This window comes from Myxocyprinus asiaticus, chromosome 17, assembly GCF_019703515.2.
Source record: "Myxocyprinus asiaticus isolate MX2 ecotype Aquarium Trade chromosome 17, UBuf_Myxa_2, whole genome shotgun sequence".
NCBI lineage: Eukaryota > Metazoa > Chordata > Actinopteri > Cypriniformes > Catostomidae > Myxocyprinus > Myxocyprinus asiaticus.
In genome coordinates, this window is record NC_059360.1 from 29576081 (window position 1) to 29598299 (window position 22219).

Consider the following 22219-nt stretch of genomic DNA (forward strand, 5'->3'; position numbering starts at 1 on the left):
TATTTTCTATCTATCTATCTATCTATCTATCTATCTGCCTGTCTGTCTGTTATAATTGTTTTCCTATCTATCTGTCTGTCTGTCTGTCTGTCTGTCAGTTGGTCGGTCTATCTGTCTGTCTGTCTGTCTCATTATTTTTTATCTATCTATCTATCTGTCTGTCTGTCTGTCTGTCTGTCTGTCTGCCTGAATGTCATAATTGTTTTCCTATCTATCTATCTATCTATCTATCTATCTATCTGTCTGTCATCTGTCTGCCTGTCTGTCTGTCTGTCTGCCTGCCTGCCTATTTGTCTGTCTGTCTGTCTGTCTGTCATTATTTTTTCCTATCTATCTATCTATGTATCTATCTATCTATCTATCTATCTATCTGTCATTATTTTTTTCTATCTATCTGTCTGTCTGTCTGTCTGTCTATCATCTGTCTGTCTGTCTGTCAGTTGGTCGGTCTATCTGTCTGTCTGCCTGCCTGCCTGCCTATCTGTCTGTCTGTCTGTCATTATTTTTTCCTATCTATCTATGTATCTATCTATCTATCTATCTATCTATCTATCTGTCATTATTTTTTTCTATCTATCTATCTATCTATCTATCTATCTATCTATCTGTCTGTCTGTCATCTGTCTGTCTGTCTGTCAGTTGGTCGGTCTATCTGTCTGTCTGTCTGTCTGTCTGTCTGTCTGTCTGTCTGCCTGCCTGTCATTATTTTTTCATATCTATCTATCTATCTATATGTCTGTCATAATTGTTTTCCTATCTATCTATCTATCTATCTATCTATCTATCTATCTGTCTGTCTGTCTATCATCTGTCTGTCTGTCTGTCAGTTGGTCGGTCTATCTGTCTGTCTGTCTGTCTGTCTGTCTGCCTGCCTGCCTATCTGTCTGTCTGTCTGTCATTATTTTTTCCTATCTATCTATCTATCTATCTATCTATCTATCTATCTGTCTGTCTGTCTGTCTGTCTGCCTGCCTATCTGTCATAATTTTTTCCTATCTATCTATCTATCTATCTATCTATCTATCTCTCTGTCTGTCAGTTGGTCGGTCTATCTGTCTGTCTCATTATTTTGAATCTATTTATCTATCTATCTGTCTGTCTGTCTGTCTGTCTGTCTGCCTAATGGCCGGGGTATAGACAAGGAGGAAAAAACAGACTGCAGAACCCATGGGGGTAGAGAAACAGAAGTCTGAGGTGGTATCTATTTCAATGGAACTTCCCAAGACAACTTTAGGAATTAATGCATTTAAACCAGGTTTTTAAAGTAATGTGGTGGTACTGCAACCAGGTGTAATTTTCTCTTTTCCCACCCCTACAGAACAGGACCCGAAAGATCCAGAAATTCGTCAAGAAACCCCGGAAATAAAAAGGGTCCTGGAGGTGGTTGGCCTACTAGGTGATCAAGGGCGAGAGAATATGATGACCGGGTACTTAAAAGACAATTGTCCTAAGCCCAAACCCCATCCTGAATCTCCCCCAAAGTGATCCACCTCCCTCCAGTGGGAGGTTTCTTGATAGCTTTCTGGGAGCCATGTTTTATCATATGACTGGGGTTCTGAAAAAAAAAATGACACCTCAAGATAATGTACAGAGGGTGGTACTCTCTTTGGGCTTAAATAATTGTCTGAGGGAACAAGAACTGGTAACATCGATCAAGCAATTACAGCAGTTGTTGAATGTAGCTTCGGGTATTTTTCCCAATGCACAGCTGTTTGTGCCCATTATCAATTTTTTTATTGAACCAGGGCGACAAAAATATCTCATCTGCAGGCTTAATGAATACATAATGAATACAGTTTTTCTCAATCGCTTTGGCTCATTTTTTGAAACAGTCTTAACATTCTCTAAACTGTAAGTGCAGTTGTCACAACTGTTTTATGGGCCATCACAACACTATTGCATGTATGCAAAATGTAGTAACTCACCCAAAACATTTAATTCATGCTTCAAAACCTAGTTATTGTGTTACTAAATTGGCCAATGCCACCAAAATGAAAAGTATTTTTGTCATCGTGTAAGCCGTACTGGTCAAAATGTTTAGATGTTTTTTCACCGTGGCAGTCAACCCTGGAAATGTTTGTTATATGCAAATTTCACTTTTGTTCTACCTCTTTGTTGACACTGACTGCTTACTGTACTATACAAGAATGTCAGTTTTGTCTAGATGAATGCTATTGTGTATCACACTGAGCTTTTTAGATATCGATTTCAATAGTAGGTAAAAGTTTACTGGGAAAAGTCAGTACTGTACAATACTGCAGTACACAGAAAAAGTACATGTAAACAGAAAATTCACATTTGCATGTCCATTTTTACACATTTCTTGCATATATAGTAAACAGAAAATTGCCACAAAATGAAATCCATGCAAAAAAAACAAAAATAAAACAGTTTCATCAAATAATGAAAAACCTGCGGTAGTTCTGTAAAAAAAAAAAAAAACAATAAACTGTACCTCCTCACAGTACGTAACACTACAAGTTCCCATCTTCTTGGTGGACATCCTGTCACTCATGTTGGTCTGGCCAGAGATTTAGCAGACATCACAAACATTCCATGTCATAGATATTTATGGAATATACATGTGTGTCTGACAGATTTTGATAATTGAATGGATCATTTTGCATGTGATGGCTCACACGATGAAAGAATGTTTAGTTGTTGTGAAGAGTATGATAATTTCACTGAGAATCAACTCATCAGTTTTGATCAGCCAGCCATGTGCATTTAGTTATTGTGCAAACTGTAGACAATTGCACTTACTCTTTTGCACACGTGCCAAAACACATGCAATTTGCTTAAATTAATAAGAAATTCAAATATGGTGTGAACAAGAAACTAACTGTTCAGAGATTTGAACTAATTGTTTTGAAAAAAATAATTCTCATTCGAGAATTGAGCAAACACGATTGAGAAAAACTGCAAATGCAACTCTTTAACAGATATTAATCAACTGCTCTTTCATACTGTTCAAGGTGATCCTGTACATTGGTCAAAGGAAACAGCAATGCAAACTTTGGAGCATTGGCTGTTTCAGTTAAACGAGTTGGAAGTATTTTAGATTTGTCAAAGTGTTTTATTCTTTCTGGAGACCAAGAACAACTTTTGGAGAAGGGTCTTACATTTGTCGACTATGCAGAACTAAGAGGGAACTTATACCAATATCATAGAAAACTAAGACTTTTAGATCACTTAGGTTTTAATTATGAATTTTCCTCAGTCCCTTTTATTGAAAAATCTATGTGGGAACCACCAGAAAAAAAATGTGTCTCCTTTTATTAGGAAAATTATTCAAAGAGATAGACATTTTCTTTTTAGACATTTCAAAAATCAGGATTCTATGGATTAATTAACGATGAAACAACGCAGGGCCTAAAAGTTTTTAAAATCAAACTGGAATATTGTTATAAAACCAGCGGACAAAGGTTTAGCCATAGTAATTATGGATAGTAGCCAATATCTTTTAGAAGCGAATCGTCAATTAAGTAATGTAAAACATTATATGCCTCTTTCAAAACGCATAAGACAAGTATTAAATGTACTTTATGAGAAAAAATATATTAATAAAAAGCAATTGAGGTATCTTATAGGCCCAGATAATCCACGTGCGCATCAGTTTTATCTCTTACCAAATATACATAAGGATCCAACAACATGGATGTTTCCCTTCCCTTGGAAGTTCCGTGTGGTCGACTCATAGTATCGGACTGTGGCTCGGAGTCATTTCGGGTGGCAGAATATATTGATTATTTTTTAAATCCTCTAAAACAGTTGCATCCCATTTACATAAAGGATATATATCATTTTGTATAGAGATTTATTTAGTTACTTATTTAGAAATATTGTAGTTACTGAAAATACGTTTTTGTTTTCTATTGATATTGATAGCCTCTATACAAATATTGATACAGCCTTGGGACTCAAGGCAGTAAAGAACATATTTTTGAGATATCCAGATCCAGGAAGATGTGATGAGATCATTCTGTCACTGCTGGAAATGGTTCTAACTAGAAATGATTTTCTATTTAATTCTAAACACTATTTACAAAAACATGGCACAGCTATGGGAAAGAAATTTGCCCCAGCTTATGCAGATATTTATATGGCAGACTGGGAGCAAACTGTCTTTCAGAAATGCCCTGTTTTACCTGTCATGTATTGTAGATTTTAAATACACATCATCCCAGTATCACTATCAAGTACAACCTCCAAAAAAGAAAGATTGGAATTTTTAGACACCCAAGATTTTTTTAAAGTTGTGGTTGGGAGAATGAAAGTTTTGTTTACAAAGGTGTTTTTTTAAGTCTACTGACACACATGCACTTTTGCATTACACTAATTTTCACACTAAACATAGGTTTAAGGGGATTATTAAATCTCAATTGATCCAATTTCATAGAATTTGCTCCCAACCAGAAGATGTTGAAGAGGCAACATTGGTACTTTTTAAATACCTCAGACCTAGATGTTATAGCAAGAGATTTCTGAGGGGTATTATAGTGGAGGTTTGTAGGTTGTTTAATGGAGACAAAAATAATATGAATATCCCAAAGGATATGAATAAAGGAACATCTTTGATTCCATTGATTAGTTTATTTTCACCAATGGCTGGGAAATTGAATTCTGTTGTGAAGACCCATTTTCAGCAGTCACAGGACAGACACAAAGTTTTGAGACCCTTTAAGGTGATAGCAGAATTTAGAAGAATTCTTAAAAGATTTATACAACATTCTGCTTATAAACCTAAGTTTCTATCTTGGCATCTTCATTTTAGATCCAGTAATTTTGTTTTTTAACAAATATTCCTACTAGGGGAGTCCCATTTTACAAACTTTTATATTGCAAAGATGCAATGTAATTTATGTTATAGAGTGTATAAAATGTGGGAAATTATGTATAGGTGAAACAAAACATACCCTAGCAGTTAGTTTAAAACAACACTGATATCAGGTGAGTCGCCAGGAGCCGGACAAAATATTATTCTCATTTTAGAGAACATTCTGTTGCAAGCCTTAAGATTTCAGACCTAGAAATTAATCGACTGTGGTTAACCCAACATTGAAAGAAGAAGGATGTGTACTGGATAAAAAAATTAAGAACAATACAACCAAAAGGCTTAAACCAAAGATATTAATAGAATATAGTTCTAGAATGGTTTTAGTAAGGCTTCTGGCTAATTTTAACCTTACCTTTTTTCTGATATTATAAATGTTTAGTCCAGGATTCCATCCCTTCTATCAACCCTATACATCTTTAATAGTCCCTTGTCATAAGAAAAATGTTTAGGGACTTTTATTTTGAAAATGATGTTTTTGTTGTTGTTGTTTTTTATTCCTCCCAGGAATGCATAAAGCATGTCCTTCACAAGAACGTGTGCCAGAGCATGCCTGTAAATTCAGACCTTTTAAATGTTTTTGATCCCAAACGAACTATCTGTCTATCTATCTATCTGTCATCTTTTCAACACTAGCTATACTCGGTTTGCTGCTGTCCTTTATCACACAACAATCTGATGGCCTGTCTTCTTTCAGATATCACACCCAGTTTCTTGACCTTTGATATCTTACCTTTCCTACAAATGTTCTTTGTTTACAAGTTCTCTCTCGCTCGCTCTCTGCACCACTCCATTTTTTGACAAATTAAGATCCAGAACACGAAGCACTCCTGGATCTGATCCCTGTCCGTGAATTTGTAACGGGATGCCTTCTCTTGCTCTTTCAGTGTGTGGCAAGGAGCTGCATTGCACCATGGACTTTCATAGAGGGTATCAGATAGTCAGTAATCAGGGGCTTAGACATGTTAAACATTTTTATTTTCCAGATGAGATCAGATTAACAGTTATACACATTAAAATGTCTAAACCTTGGATAATGTTAGGGACTTCTTTCATGTGTACATCAAAGAAAGTGTATTTGATGTAATTACTGTAAAAGATGTAGGCTAATTAATTTTCACATCCCATCTGAAAAGAACAAGCAGGCTTGATTAGGTCACTTTTTTCATTTGATATATGACTTGTATATGGAAGTGTTAAAACGACTTGCCATATAGTGCCTCCTTCCAGACCCACCGGCGGCAGATTTTAAGAGGTCAACCAAGCCAAACAGCACGTTCTTCCAGTGTAGCCTAATAAGAAGTGGGGATATATGAGATTAATTTTAAAGTTACATATATCTTGTAATTGGAATAATGTTGCAACATAATGGCAGTGCCAAAATTAATTAAAGATGGAGTAAGTCATTTTAATCCAATACACTTTTTGTTAAATTCGGCGAATATCTCTTCACAGTCCGCTAGCTGTCCGTTCTGTGTGTGGGCTGAAAAAAAGTCCAGCGTTTGTACACAGCCCTGGCTCTGTAAATGGGAAAATAAACTAATTGGATCGGACCGATCCACACAACACTATTGCACGTGCATGAATTTGGGGGGGCGGAGCTTCTGAAGGAGCACTGAAGGGAGGGGTGTGTTTGTTTGGCTGTTGAGTTCAAATATCAACAGTCTTTCTCAGAAATCACTTACTCCACCTTTAAGGCACTCACAGGGTTAAAAGCATGGAGCTCTAAAAGTACTCAAAGATTACGTTTTCGACAGTTTAGCCAATCAGGAGCTAGAGGCGTGGCAAATCTGGAAAACAGAAGGCGGATCTTCGTGGCAGTGTTTAACAGGCGGGGGAGTTTTTCTGTTTATGTGTGAATAACAGAAATGAATATGCTAACATAATATTGCAAAATTTACTGTAATATGGTCATTTACGGGATTACCTTTTATAAGGAAACCCTTTAATCTGTTTAAAGTGGTGACTGGCAGCTTTTCTCAGCAAACGAATAAATAAATCTTGATCCACTTTGGACCTTGACTGACTGAACTCCTAAAAATTATTCTCACGAGAACAAACCACAAGTAAACTTGTGTTTTGTAGTTTAAATGTTGCTAAGGTCAATTTATATGGTAGTATAGTAAAGCATATCTTATATTATCCCACATGTCTTGCAGATGAAGAGTGGGATGTGTTTAATGGTGATATGGAGAAGGAAATCTTCCAGATATGAATGATCTGCTGTTATTATTTTTCACAGTTCCTGATAGAGTAAGAGAATGAAATAAAATAGAGAATAAGATACTTTGCTTAATATGGATAGCTATTTTAGATGTACTGTTTTTGTAATTTATTCTGACAAGACTAATTTAATGGTCTATGAACAACTCATCTTAGACCTTTTCCATTACATTATCTGAAAAAAAAAAAAAACTTCCCAGACTGTGGTCTATAAAACATGCCTTATTTTATAAAGTGCACAGTTTAAGCTCAGTTTTGGTCTAGTTTTTCTGCTTTTGTAAATAATGTGTATTTTCTTAACTTGCAGGTTCAGCTTTCATGACTCCTAAAACGGAGCAGGCATCTCCATCTCAATGGGAGATTACGGCTTACTGGATTCTGTCCTTCTCCTCACATCTGTATTCCTTCTGCCAGCTGCACAGGTTCTCCAAAGCTGAGCTGCAGAAAAGGGGGGGTTGAAAAGATGAAATATTCATCTTAGTAACTCACAGGCTGTATATCAACTTCAACCTGCCCAGATCTTTAACCACTAGACAATCACCACTCCACCATTACGTCAGGTGTACGTAAAATCAGTTTCTAAATTGGTATCAGATACTTGTTGACTTGGATTAATTTATCCAGAATAAATATACTATGCAGGTAATTTTAAATGCTCACATTGACTTTATTTCATAACATATCAGTTTGAGAAGGGCCGCTCTCTTGTGTGAGGAAAATAGCCCATTCCTATCGTGTTAACTGCTGACTCTAAGTGGTTTGAAAAGGTTGTGCTGTCATTTTGAGGGGTGACAAGATCTCAGGTCAGCAAAAGGCAACACACAGCACCCATTTTATCTCTTTCAACCAAAACATGCCACTCAAAATAAGTGCAATAATAAACCTTCAAACTAGGCCCATCTCCTTGTGCTTAGAGAATAAAACACTCCATAAACCAGAATGGTGGGTGAAATCAACGATACATGTAAAGATAACTTAAGTCTTTTAACCACTGCAAAATCTCTGGTCAAATTAAACAACACTTTAAAGGATGGTCACCTAGCTGACTCAGTCCAGATTCATATACACTCAGTTAGCACTTTATTTGGAATACCTGTACACCTACTTATTCATGTGATTATCTAATTAGCCAATTGTGTGGCAGCAGTGCAATGCATACACTCATGCAGATACGGGTCAGGAGCTTCAGTTAATGTTCGCATCAACCATCAGAATGGGGGGAAAAATGTGATCTCGGTGATTTCGATCGTGGCATGAATGTTAGGGCCAGACGGGCTGGTTTGAGTATTTCTGTAACTGCTGATCTCCTGGGATTTTCATACACAACAGTGTCTAGAGTTTACTCAGAATGGTGCCAAAAACAAAAAACAACCAGTGAGTGGCAGTTCTGCAGACGGAAACACCTTGTTGGTGAGAGAATCTTCAGAGAATGGCCAGACTGGTTTGAGCTGACAGAAAGGCTACGGTAACTCAGATAACCGCTCTGTACAATTGTAGTGAGCAGAATAGCATCTCAGAATGCACAACAGGTCAAACCTTGAGGCAGATGGGCTACAACAGCAGAAGACCAAGTCGGGCGCTTTATTACAACCATAGTGCTCCTAAAAAAAGTGCTCAGTGAGTGTAAAATAAATTAGGCTATATAGACAGGTAAAACAGTGAGCTGATTTCAAAGTGGTTTTCAATGTTATTACTTCCAAGTTCTCTTGCCACTTGTATTTGCACAGTGAATTTAGGTCTGACACCACATAAAGCTTTGATTGAAATTAAAAATAAAACTTAACTGAAAACGTGTGACCTTAAGTAATACAATCATTCACCTTTCAGTGTTTGTGTCTGTGAACAACTATCATCCTTCATTAATCCAGCCCAAATCCAACCCTATGCCAAGAAAAAGTATTAAATGGACATCATTCTAACATGTTTAATTTTTTTTATTATTATTATTATTTTCCCTATATTTATTGACCCTCAACATTGCAATATTACAGTTTGGGATCTTTCTAAAAACAAGCCCTTCTAAAATATTGTTAGTATTTGTGTCTAAACACAGTGTGACCACTAGATGGCACTGTGGTCTCACTTCTGTTTCCAAATACACTTTCTTTTCTCAACTCTCTCTTTTTGTGTGTGTGTGTGTGTGTGTGTGCGCGCGTTTATGAAAGTGCGGTTAGATCCCTGCCTGGCAGTGCACCCTGCAGGAAAACCTTCTGTCGAGGTGATGAGAGGTCCATCCTGAGAAACTGAAAGAAAAAAGACATGTAGTTAGGAGGACAGGGACAGAGACAAAGGGGCGGGGCAGTGAAAACAACACCAAACTGGCACTGCATTGCAGGGGAGGAAGACCGTTTATATGTGTGTATTTGCAGAGAATATGCGATATTGTTAGATATTATGCTTGATCAGAAAGGCCCTCTTCCAACTACAAGACCAACATTCAAGAACATTTCATCCATTTTGAAACTCGAGCCTTGAAGTTCTTGAACTTCCTCGCAGGACACTGGAATGTAAAAAATAAAATAAAATAATTATATATATATATATATATATATATATATATATATATATATATATATATATATATATATATATATCTTCTGTGGAAGGGACAGGACTAAAAAATGATCGACCAATCATTGCATTCGGTCCGAATACCGCCGCGCAACTTGTTCGCGCAGACAATCATACGTCTTCAGCGCGGGTTCCTTGACGCTGTGCAGAACGAGCGCGAGGATTGAAGGCGAACCGCAGCTACCTTATGTTCCGTTATTTGTAATGTCTAACCTGTGAATGAGACATGAGGTAATCTGAAACCGTTGCGATCGATTCCACCAACATGTCTCTCCTCCTGGCGCTTAGACTCTGCTCTGTGTGTGTGCGTGCATGTGTAATAGAGGAGGCGTGGCTTTGGAGACACCTCTGAAGCGAGGGCGGGCTCTATGCTTTCAATTCTTGTTTACTAACTGCTAGCCTCTCTGGATGACACACCTTAGCTTTAAAGGTTCATTCAGTAACTTTTGTCTTTGTGTCGTCTTGGACTTACACTGACACTTAGTGGCTTGGATGCAGCATCATTTAAAATCAATAGTTTTCAGTTTGAGATGCCATTGTTGAAATGTAGTATTCACAGTCAGCCATGATTACTTTATTCAATGAGTGAAATTTTCAAATAACAGGATGGTTCATGAGATTAAGCGAGTAGTATTCGGCTGATCATGTGATTCTAACATGGCAGCCCCCATGTGTGGACCCTCTCCATGTAGAATAAAACATATTTTATAAGGTTACTGATATGACTGTAGTTGTTGTTTTAATATGAGTGGTCATAATTTCCTACATATATTGCAAAATTATAATTTATGTATTTAGGAGTTAAACTTTTTTAACAAGGAAAACATTACTGAGTGCCCCTTTAAAAACTTAATTTACCTCCAAAACTCTCAGAACAGTGCATGAAAAATTTGTTTTTCCTATGTGTGATTGGCAGAGCATGAAGCCAGTCTGGACAGAGTTGTGCAGCTGGAGAGAGGATTCCTTATATGAGGCCTCAAGAAGGTGGGAGAACACATGGGAAATTATGATTTTGACTATATAATTAGAGGGATGCATTTGGCCAATGCACCCTAACAAGGCCAATTTCCTGTTCCCTGCTCAATCATCAAGTTCCTTTTGGAAAAAAGTGCAAAACACATATTTTCTGTGTGTTAATACATTTATGTATGCATATGTGTGTGTGTGTGTGTGTGTGTGTTTGTTTTCAGGACCCTGCTGATTTCAAATGGAGTTTTTGCAATGAGTGGGCATTACAGTCTCTTCTGTGATCTCTGATTGGCCATGCTGTTTTGTCCAGACTGGTAGCTCATTATCTGCCTCAGGTAAGTTTATTTCAGAGCAGATCAGCCTAACTAAATCATTAAATGTTTGCAAACAGGATTGACCACCTTTGTGCATTTGTGTTACAGTACAGACTGGCGATCCTTACGGTGTATGGAATGCTCTCAGCTGGTTGGCTCCTCGAAGTGTGGGGTGTGGCTCTTTTGATGCTGCATCTGAGCATCTCATAGCCCCACCCTCTCATGGTGTTGCACCCTCCTGCTGCTCTCCACAATCAATATCAGTACCCTCCAGGACTTACAGGTGTGTGAGTTTGTGTGGGCCAGTACTGGCTCTAAACCATGATTGTGAGGTCCATCCATGTGTCTAAGCAATGATTCAATAAATTGTGGGGGTCCAAAACTTCTATATGCTGGCATGGCTCCATTTGGAATTAGTGAAGTTTACATATGTGGCCTGAACAATCAGATGCATTTACACTTGGCCCAGTCACATCTCAACCACATCCTTGATTGATCAATAGCTATCTTGGAGGACATTTTCACCCTGACTTTTCCTGATTGGATAGCTATCAGTAAAAACACATGAAGGGTAAACGACCCATAATTGAAATATGTGGTTTTTGTGGTCCAGCAGAACTGTGCTCTTTCCAAGGCTCTCAAAGCACATCTGCAGAGCTCCACATAGATTGGAGATGAGACTGAAACAAGCCTGCATTAAACGTCCCCAGACTGGCCGTACACACTCCCACAGTCTCACATCAAACAATGACAAACACGTGTTCATTTCCATTTTCTAACGCACACATACTCAAAAGATCTGCAACATACAGCACCACAACAAGTGTCATCTGCCTCACTTTGTTCAGTTCAACAGTATAAAAAAAAAAGATTGTTAGTTTTAGTTCACCCCAAAATGAAAATTCTCTCATCATTTACTCACCCTCATGCTATCCCAGATGTGTGTGACTTTCTTTCTTCAGCTGAACACAAACAAAGATTTTTTGAAAAATATTTCAGCTCTGTAGGTCCATACAATGCAAGTGAAGGGTGGCCAGAACTTTGAAGGTCCAAAAACCATAAAAGGCAGCATAAAGGTAATCCAGTGGTTAAATCCATATATTTAGAAGTGATATGATAGGTGTGTGTGAGAAATAGATGAAGATTTAAGTCCTTTTTTTACATAAATCTCCACTTTCACTTTCACATTCTTCTTTTCTTTTTTTTCCCCTTTTTTTTGGCGATTTGCATTCTTCGTGCATATCACCACCTACTGGCAGGGAGGAGAATTTAAAGTAAAAAAGGCTTAAATATTGATCTGTTTCTCAACCAAACCTATCATATGACTTCTAAAGACATGGATTTAACCACTGGAGTCTTATGGGTTACTTTTGTGCTGCTTTTATATGCTTTCTGGACCTTCAAAGATCAGTTGCATTGGATGGACCTACAGAGCTTAGATATTCTTCAAAATTATCTTCGTTTGTGTTCAGCAGAAGAAAGTCATACACATCTGGGATGGCATGAGGCCAGATGTCACAGGGACTTCAGAAATTGCTGTCAGTTCAGCTGATATGTGATGTTAATGCAAGGTTAAAATAACTGTTAAAAACACGAAAACACACATGGTATGATCTCAGCTGTGGTGTAAGTAGTCTGTTTTAATCAACTTTGTATTGGTTTGTCATGTTCCCCCTCTGATGCTTCTTCTGCCCAGTCACCTGATTGATGCACACACTGACAGATTAATTGACTGCTGTCATTAAATATCTGACCGAAAGATAAAGAAAGAACACCAATAACCCTCCTCCAAGCTCATGTGCAGATGGAGAGAAGGAAAGAGGCAGAGAGAATATTGATCTGTGGCAAATTTAGTTCCCGCCTGTCCTCGAGTTTCTCCTTGATTAATTGTGACACCAGCCCAAAGCTTCCCCTCTTAATTACTTAATTACATATTATTTATTACTCTTTAGTAGTCATTAACATGTCATGTTGAAGAACAAACAACTGTAATTTAATGTATTGTAATCTTTATTCACATTTAACGATCTTTTTTTGTTTAGTTTATCTGTTTACCTCTGTTTGCTTATAAGCTTTTAAAAACCCTCAGGAAGACAGTAATGCCAGTGGAGGAACCGTAGAGACTTCTGTGATGATACTCAAAGAAAAAAGCATCAGCCAGAGACTCATTTCAGAACACTGCCCTGTCATTTAGTGTAATTTAGAGGTGGTTATAGCTTTATTTTTAAATGGCGATAATGAGTTTTTGAAAGTGGCTGCTGCTACTTGGCTGGGTGCCAACTGTCCTCTTCTGAGCATGCCCAGTAGATATAGTGGTCTATTAGTTTAGCTTAGCATCAAGCACAGGCAGCTGCTAGGCTGATGAATGTTAGCAGAGAGAACAGGTAGAGTAATGTGAAAAGATGAAGTTGTAGTTTACAGCAGTTGTTTATATAGAATTATAATTTCCATACTAGCCCAGTTTATAGGGATAGTTTACTCTCATCATTTACCCACCCTCATGCCATCCCAGATATGTATGATGTTCTTTCTTCTGCTGAACACAAACAAAGATTTTTAGAAAAATATTTCAGCTCTGAAGGTCCTCTCAATGCAAGTGAATGGGTTCCAAAATTGTCAAGCTCCAAATGGACATAAAGGCAGCAAAAAAGTAATCCATAAGACTCCAGTGGTTAAACCCATAAATTCTGAAACTTTGTGATAAATGTGGGTGAGAAACACATCAATTTTTAAGTCCAGAAACACTTGTTTCTCTGTTTTTGTCAGATTGCTTTCTGTCTCAGTAGCTATTAATTTTGTAGAGTTTAGTCCTACTTCATTATTATTTCCTTTCAATATTCAATTTAGTGTCTAATCTGATGCACACAGAGAGGGGTCAGAGGTCAACTGTAGCAGATGGCATGTAGTCCTGTCCCAAATGGCACAGTTGATGTGGACATGCGGTTTTGTGGCCTTCGCTTGCACATGTCTGTGAAGTCCACGAGACTGCGGAGTGTCCTATTTGTCATTTTATGCTTTAGAAAGTTGCTTACGATGCACCCTTTTGCCTGGTACTGCACCTAGTGCGGGCTCGGCAAGACTTAACTGCCAAACACTACTACCCAGCAGTCTCCTTAGCATTATGTCACCAAAGTGTGTACACAAATGAAAGCCTGTTGACTATCCAAGGGGTCGTTCAGACCACATGCGTTTTTTAAAAGTTGATTTTAAAAGTTCAACATCTTCAAAACGTGGCGCTTCTGCACGAGATGCAATGCAACGGTCAAAGACATCCATCTAGTGCGTGTTACAATGCAAAAAATGTCCCCTTGTGATGCAATTTTGTTTCTTTGTCCCGAAGTCACAGGTTTAAATGTTTGTGTGTTCATTTGGGTCATTTCGTAAAAAGTTTCTTAAAAAGTTTTGAAATTTTTTGTTCTCTCTTTCTCTCTAGCTTGGCTGGTACACTTCTGAGGAGAGGCACTACACCTCTTGCTCTTCAGTACTGCCGTTTGCAGTTTGCTATGTGTTAGCTTTAGTCTGGAGCTATGTTGGCACCCCCTGCAGGCTGGAGGACCAAACCACCTCTGCCCTTTCTCAGTTCTACAAACCCATTGCCTACTGCTTCTATCATCCTCTGCTCTACAATGAACCCATCATGACCTAAGAGATTTCAGCGAAAAGGTGAAGGCAGACGTTCAAAACAGACATATTGCATAAAGATGCAACAAAACCTATTTGGAGATCCTGCCGTGCTGGGTAAGTCTGTGTTACAAGGTAAAAAAATTAAAAGCTACTAGAGACACCATTTGCTGCCACACTCGCGGAATCCTCTGGCAATCATCCAGACACCTTTTATAAGAGCCTCAAATATCCTATTTATGTATTCAAGGAATTCCAAAATATATTTCAAGAGCTGCATAGCCTTTCCCTTATGATAATGGTTCCTAAAGGAACTGTTGACAGTCCTTAGAGTTCTTTCAGGAACTAACAGTAAGTTTTTCAAAGAACTGAAAGAGTGTCTGGAGGATCTCCAGAGGTTTCAGCTGGTGTGGAAGCTGAGGGACACCAAATGGTGCCTTTGAGTATCTTTACATTTCTACAGTGTAGAGAAGTGTTTTTAATTGTATTAATGTCTGGATCCCCCAAATATGATGATTGCAATGGACCCCCTTCCTAAAATCTAAAGGCATCTAAAATCTATAGCCTTCACAATGTATTTTCAGTAACAAGTTTGTCTTTTTCTGGTTTGACAGCTTGAATGAAAGACCTGTTCAAGGCTACGCAAAATAAACGTTGCCACTTCTAATCGTTCAGTTTGCGCATTTATACCAGTTTCGAACACTAACCTGCAAACTCATCAACGTCACTTGGACAAACAAGTACAAAAACCTTCTTAACTTTGGACTGCCATCTGCTGCGCCACATCAGCTCTTCCTGTGTGTGTGTGATACATGTGCTTTTCCTGACCGCGAACGGCTTTAATAAATGCTATATCATTCTCTTGTGGTCTCCCAACACTATTTCGCCAGACTGTTAAATGGAGGCCAACTAAGTGAATAGGATGGCACGCAAATTAGGCTTCTAATTTAAATGTCGGCTCATTTGAATATATCGATGCCTCAAAAATATAAAGATAAAATAATGTGCTGATCAGTAATCGATAAATCTATATTTTATGACATCCCTAATACAGATCCATAGTAAGTGTGATATTATAAAGAAAAGAAGTTGTATTCAAAATTAGATAATTAATTTTTTTTCATTGTAAATTACATATTTTCTGAAAAATATGTAATTTTATTATTAGTATTACAATATTAGAGAAGCATTTTCAATTCAATGTTTTTAAGTGCTTTGCACAATAAATGGTGTTCCAAAGCAGCTTGCCATACAAAAAACAAAACAGTGCCATACAACCAGCAAGCAAGCTAAAGATGTCAGTGGTGATGAAAAACACCCAAGAAATATACAATTCATATTCAAACTATTCTTAAATGTATGTTTTCATGAAGGAGAGATGAACACTTTGAATTTCTTTCTCCAAAAAAAACTATATGCAGATTTGTTTTTATTTCTTCCTTTGAAAATACGTTTTGTAAAAAAAATAAAAATAATAATAATACAAATCTATCCAATTTTAAGGGAGTTTTTTAAACCCTTGTGTATGTGTTAATTAATTTATGTGTAAATTCTGCTCAGTTATTATCCAAATTAGTGTGTCTTTCAGAATTTATGCATGCTGTTATAGTATTACTGGTGTTATTTGGGATTTAAATATTTGTTAAAGTGTTTATTACACTATTATCTTGCACAGATGTTTGCAATGAAACGCACTATTTCTGCTACTCTCCTGTGCAGCCCCATCTGACTTCTTCGCTTGCTCTCTATTGATCTGTGGAAGTTGCTGATTTGTGCTGCCTGAACTTTGATTCAGAAACACAGACTCTGCAAGAAAGAGCAGGGTCTAATCAGCAGCACACTGGAACACTGAGTCATTATCGCCACTTTGTACCTGTGTTTCCAACAGAAAGGACTCTCAGCAGAAATTCTCTATTCTCTCCTATATCTGAAAGCTTTTAGTTCCGTACCAGTGGTTACAGGAGAAGTCTGATGCCATTCTCAGTTTCCTGTGACACACACACAAAGAGAGAGAGAGAGAGTGGCATAGACAGGTGAATAAAGAGCGATTAGACTAGAGAGGATGAGGATGATATTACATAAGTTTAGAACAAAATAAATCTGATTTAAGGACAGTTAATCCATAACTTGTCCATGGACCTTTTTCAAAGGCAAGATTTTAGGTGACAATTTACATGAATGTTTAAAGGAAAGCGTGTATCTTACGTGCTGTAATTGGTCACAGTTTCTTTAACAATCACTTTTGCTATCACAAGTTTATTTTAAATTACTTTTAAATGTGAAAAATGAATTTTTAAAAGTTCAAATATTCCATTTGTAGTCTCTCAATTAATATGAGGTCATAAAAGCTGCATGTATTAGAAGAATGCTGTTTAAATTGTATTATTTGATGGAGTACAGTATGTAACATGGCAAGACATGTGAACAGTCCAAAAAGATTTAATGTCAACTTCCATAAATCAGTGAAAATTCTCCCTGGACTAGTGGAGGACATCACATGTGCGCATATCCTGAGTGATAGACTGAAATTGATTTGTGGAGCTCATTTTGCCCCCTTTCACTGCACTCTGAGGGGTTAAGAGGGAGCCCAGACACAAATCAGGATACAGCTCTTCACTGAACAGCTCTTTCATTTCAACTGTTTAAAGGTCAAATGTCTGTGTGAGAGATCAAACACGCGGCCACTTTAATGTTTCATATCATCTAACATTGTAAGTTTCCTCTCTCTTTCTCCATCCCCTCTCTCTGTCTTTCTGTCTGTCTCTCACTCTCTCTTTCACCTGAAGGTGGTTTGGCTCTTGCTTTAGTACAGTTTTTCTATGTGAAGTACCTGGTCTTGTTTAGAGCTGTCTCTGGTGGTCAAGCTGGACGGACTGGACCCACACACATTGCATCATGTACAGTTTCACTGGGATGTGGTGGTAAAATACACACACACATTGGTCCCATCTAAAAAGCTCCAATCTTTCACTTCTAAGGCTTTGCTGACAAACCCCTAGGCCCCTGTGTCCAATATGATTTTGAGGTGGTTCAGGAGCATCCTGCACTACATCGGTGTACCAACAGGGGGCAGAGCTGTGCTGCTATCACTCTGATTGATTTAAAACAGGGGTCGGGAACCTTTTTTCACTAAGGAGCCAATTTTTTAATTTTTGGTTGATGCATTTTTTTGAAAGAGCCATAGCACAAATTAATAATTTACTATTTTCAAAAACAAAGTTTTTCAATAAAATAAAATGTTTATATTGCCCATAGACTACTAAAAAACACAAAAACAAACAAATATGCAAAAAATAATATGTAACATGTTGCAATGTGGAATTGAGTACACGCGTTTGTGCGGGTCGCCATAAAATTACTTCATTTTACAATAGTTCATGAAAAATGTAACTTCCCTTTTGGGCTGGGCGATATGTACATTTTTTTTTTTTAATGATAATCGCCTAAAATATCGCGATATCCGATTATATGGTCAACCCTCCTGCCAAGGGTCGGTGAATATTTTTGCTTTATTGATTTTGCTATAAAAAAAATTAATTAATTTATTGAAACACGAAAAACTTAAACAAAAGACATTTCTAAATTCAAATTGCACTTTAAACGAAATGAAAAAACAATTAAAATAACAAAGTGATTAAAAAACCTTATATATAACCACCTCCCCAAATCCAAACATTTACCGTCTCCAACGGCCCCACTTGCTATCACGCAAGCATCCGTCAACCACACCAGGTGAAAAATAACTAATAGCCTACAAATTAAGAACTAAAGGCGATTATAAATGTAAAGATAATTATAATAATCATCATAATAAACAAGCCTAATAAATTCCCTTGTGTTCTCAAAATAATGCTGCCAAATATGTGTTCTTATCGAATTTGTGTTTGTAATGCGTTTTGGTAATACAGTTTATGCTGTCAAAATAAAATAAAATAAAACTCAATTTTAGGTTCAATGTGAACATGTCTTGTATTATTTATGATATAATCACTTTCGTCTTTGTTTCTTTAATACAAAGATATATATATTACTGAACCTGCAGAGTTGCGTTCACAATGTGTAAGAGCGAACTGCTCCATGGAAATAAAGCAAACTAAACTCACAGCACCTCACGAGATGATCAGAGATAATTTGCAGCATTCTCATAGATTACATTATTCTTCCAAACAGTTTACAGTCAAATAAAACAGAGAAAAAGGAGTGATAACTCTTTACATACGCTTGATCCATGAGACAGGGTCCCGTTGCACACATCTGAACAAACAGCGAATCAGACACGAGCGTTGGCGGCTTTTCTTTTGTGTGTTCTTAAAAATATAATAAAGTGTGTTCCTTCAAGAGCATGTCTTTTTGCCTAACAGCATTTCTTGTCATGTGTCACTCCGAGACGTCTTACAGGTCACCCACCTGTTGCTCTCGAACTGGATTGAGCTTCGTCGCATTTTGAGGGTGTCGGGTGCTATTTCACTCCCTGGGTGCACATAAAAAATAACGAATGTTCATAAAATCGCTCGTAGAAAATGCTCTTAACCACTAAGATCAATAGTTATTGGGAAACGAGGTCCAGAACTCTATGCATGTGCGTGTCTTGGAGAAGCGCTTTCATCGCACACATATCAAATCAGATGCGCATCGGCGGCTTTTCTTTCGTCTGTGATTAAAAATATAATCATGTTTCATCAAACGCATGTCTTTGTGTCTAATTTCTTGTAATATATCACTCCAAGAAGTCTTACAGGTCGCCTTCCACAGTGGCTGGTACATCAGCAAAATACTCCGCATGAAAAATCCGCGTTTGGCGGGTGTTCATTTCAAACCTTGTTCACCAGGAGTAGGCTGTACAACAAATTTGGAAGAAAGGAAATCAAAACAGTGTCACTGACTTCAAGCTTTGCAATCGCACCCACACTTTCTGCAGGAAAATTATCTCTAGAAAGTTTTAAAGGATCATGTGTTGGTGAATGGTGAGACACCTGGCGAGCCACTTATGAGCCATAGGTTCCCGACCCCTGATTTAAACCATGAAACTATCCCGAACAATTCTTCTGGCAGTTGTGGCTGAAATCGTTCTTGGTCTACCTGACCTTGGCTTGGTATCAAGAGATCCCCGAATTTTCCACTTCTTAATAAGTGATTGTACAGTACTGACTGGCATTTTCAAGGCTTTGGATATCTTTTTATATCCTTTTCCATCTTTATTAAGTTCCTTTACCTTGTTACGCAGGTCTTTTGACAGTTCTTTTCTGCTCCCCATGGTTCAGTATCTAGCCTGCTCAGTGCATCCACGTGAGAGCTAACAAACTCTTTGACTATTTATACACAGACACTAATTGCAATTTAAAAAGCCACAGGTGTGGGAAATTAACCTTTAATTGCCATTTAAATCTGTGTGTGTCACCTTGTGTGTCTGTAACAAGGCCAAACATTCAAGGGTATGTAAACTTTTGATCAGGGCCATTTGGGTGATTTCTGTTATCATTATGATTTAAAAAGGATCCAAACAGCTATGTGATAATAAATGGCTTCATATGATCACTAACCTTCAATAAAAGACAGTTTTTTTTGCATGATCAGTCATATTTTCAAAATCGATGCCAAAATTTCACAATTTCTGCCAGGGTATGCAAACTTTTGAGCACAACTGTATATACATGCACATTATGGCAACATAAGATTCATGCTATCTCTTCTGTTTAATGTCACAGAGGTCTTGACAGTATGTAACCAAACTGTATTCAAAACCAAATGTAAAATTTTAAGAATTGGTCATTGCTAAACCTCATTGATTGGCCATTAATTGAAATATTGGGGAGGACATGTCCAACTTAATGTCTATATTGGCTATGGTTTCTGGATCTCGAGTAGTTAAATGCACAGGATTGCATGTTGGGCTTCTCTCAGGAACTGCTCTGATGTCCCGTGAGAGGATGTAAAACAGGCTCATACATGCAGGCCTCCTACCAGCTTATTGGATTTTAGTCTAAAAGCTTCATGAACATAAACAGCATTGCAGCTTGAATGCTCTGGAGCTCCTAGGCAACTGATTTTTGTGTCTGTATTTTTTTTTGTACTCTTTAAACATGAGAAGAAATGCAGATTACTGACATTAGAAGGTTATGAAGGCTAATTTGTTGCCTTATGTTCGCTCACTTTTAAATTTCACTTACAAAAAAGTACCATGGTGGTATTACCACTTTTTTGGATATGGAACCATGGTACTACAGTTATTGTTTCGACAATAAAACTGTGGCTAGGGCTGTCACAAATATGAAATTTGGCTGCCGATTAATTGTCATTCAAATAATTGCGATTAATGAATTAATTGTCTGTTTTGGGGCTTGTCACGATTATGATGATAAATTGTCATACAAATTGTCATACTACTTAAGGTATATGTGTGCTAGAGGTCGGCCGATAGTGGATTTTGACAATACGATAACTAAGGTGGTGGGAGAGGCCAATAACCGATTAATCGGCCAATAGTTTAATGTTACAATGCTCTATATTAAGGATTAACCAAATGAAGCTTTTTATTGCCAATATATTCACTAGATGCATGTGCTGGCATGGCACATTTACATATATTCACATTTTTCTTTGCATGCCCTCACTTCAATTTAAAACATTTGATTATCTAATTAAAATAACAAATATGCATTGAAGTGAGGACAAAAATATGGATGAATTTTGTTAATGATGACAGATTAAGATACAGTTAATCCCCCCCATGGTGTTTGTGATTGTTTTTATTTCACTTCTAGAGCCCGCTTTTATACTGTTGCACCTAGCAGTTCTAACTGTAGAATCTTCCAGCTCTGGCCACAGAGGAACACGGAGGAATAAAAAAAAAAAACTATCGGCAGCAAGCAGCATAGATTTTGGCAGATAACCGGTGGTTCCAAATATCAACTATTAAGGATTAATCGGTCAAACCGATATATTGGTCTACCACTACTTAATACAGATACACCTTAAGAAGTCATTTATTTAGATTTAACTTGGGGTATATAATAAATATATAATATATAACATACAGTATAATAGCACTTAAGAAGTGGTTAATGTTCCTGTGCTCCTCAAAAGTAGTACATTTGCAGTAGTAACAATAACTGTAGTAATGATAGTATTTGGGCACAAAATATGGTTACCTTTTTATCATTTATAAAAAAATTAATATATATTCAGTTAACATTCCTAAGCTAAAGCATCAAAGTGCACTCAATGGCCGTCATTGTCTTTAGGACAGAGTAGCACTTGTCTTCTGTTTGCTGTGTAATCCAGCATGTTTTGTGTTTATCAGCAGAACTGCCCAGTAGACGGTTGCTGAGACTATAAGAGCTGGAAAGGTTAAGCACCAGTTTGCCTGTGTGTCTATGAGTGGTGTTGAAGGTGATGGAGTTTAGAGTGTGATAAATGAGAGCTGTAAGTAAACAAACGTGTAGTGGAGATTTTAGCAGGACCTGCTGTAAAACCCCATCTGGCCTCAATCCCACACAGAGCAACAGAGCTCAGCTCTTCAGGACCCAACAGAGTGCAAACACACACCCATATACACACACACACTGTCTTTCTAATGGCTCAGCATAGCCCCAAAACACTCATACACCCTGATGTACTTCAACACCCACTGGTCCCTAGGCTGGATTTACACACACACACACACATACATCTCTGTGTTTAATGGTTC

The 22219-nt window shown here is 37.5% G+C and overlaps 1 long non-coding RNA gene and 1 pseudogene across 1 annotated transcript in view; both read left to right on the top strand.

Moving 5' to 3' along the window:
• Nucleotides 1-9537, top strand: part of LOC127455292 (uncharacterized) — a 10527-nt gene extending 990 nt beyond the window's left edge. The window contains exons 2-3 of the long non-coding RNA XR_007899653.1: nucleotides 1319-1427; nucleotides 7365-9537. This is a non-coding gene — a long non-coding RNA (uncharacterized LOC127455292). The remainder of the gene's footprint in view (nucleotides 1-1318; nucleotides 1428-7364) is intronic.
• Nucleotides 9538-10372: 835 nt separating this feature from the next.
• LOC127454955 (protein-cysteine N-palmitoyltransferase HHAT-like) overlaps nucleotides 10373-22219 on the top strand; it is a 49818-nt pseudogene continuing 37971 nt past the window's right edge.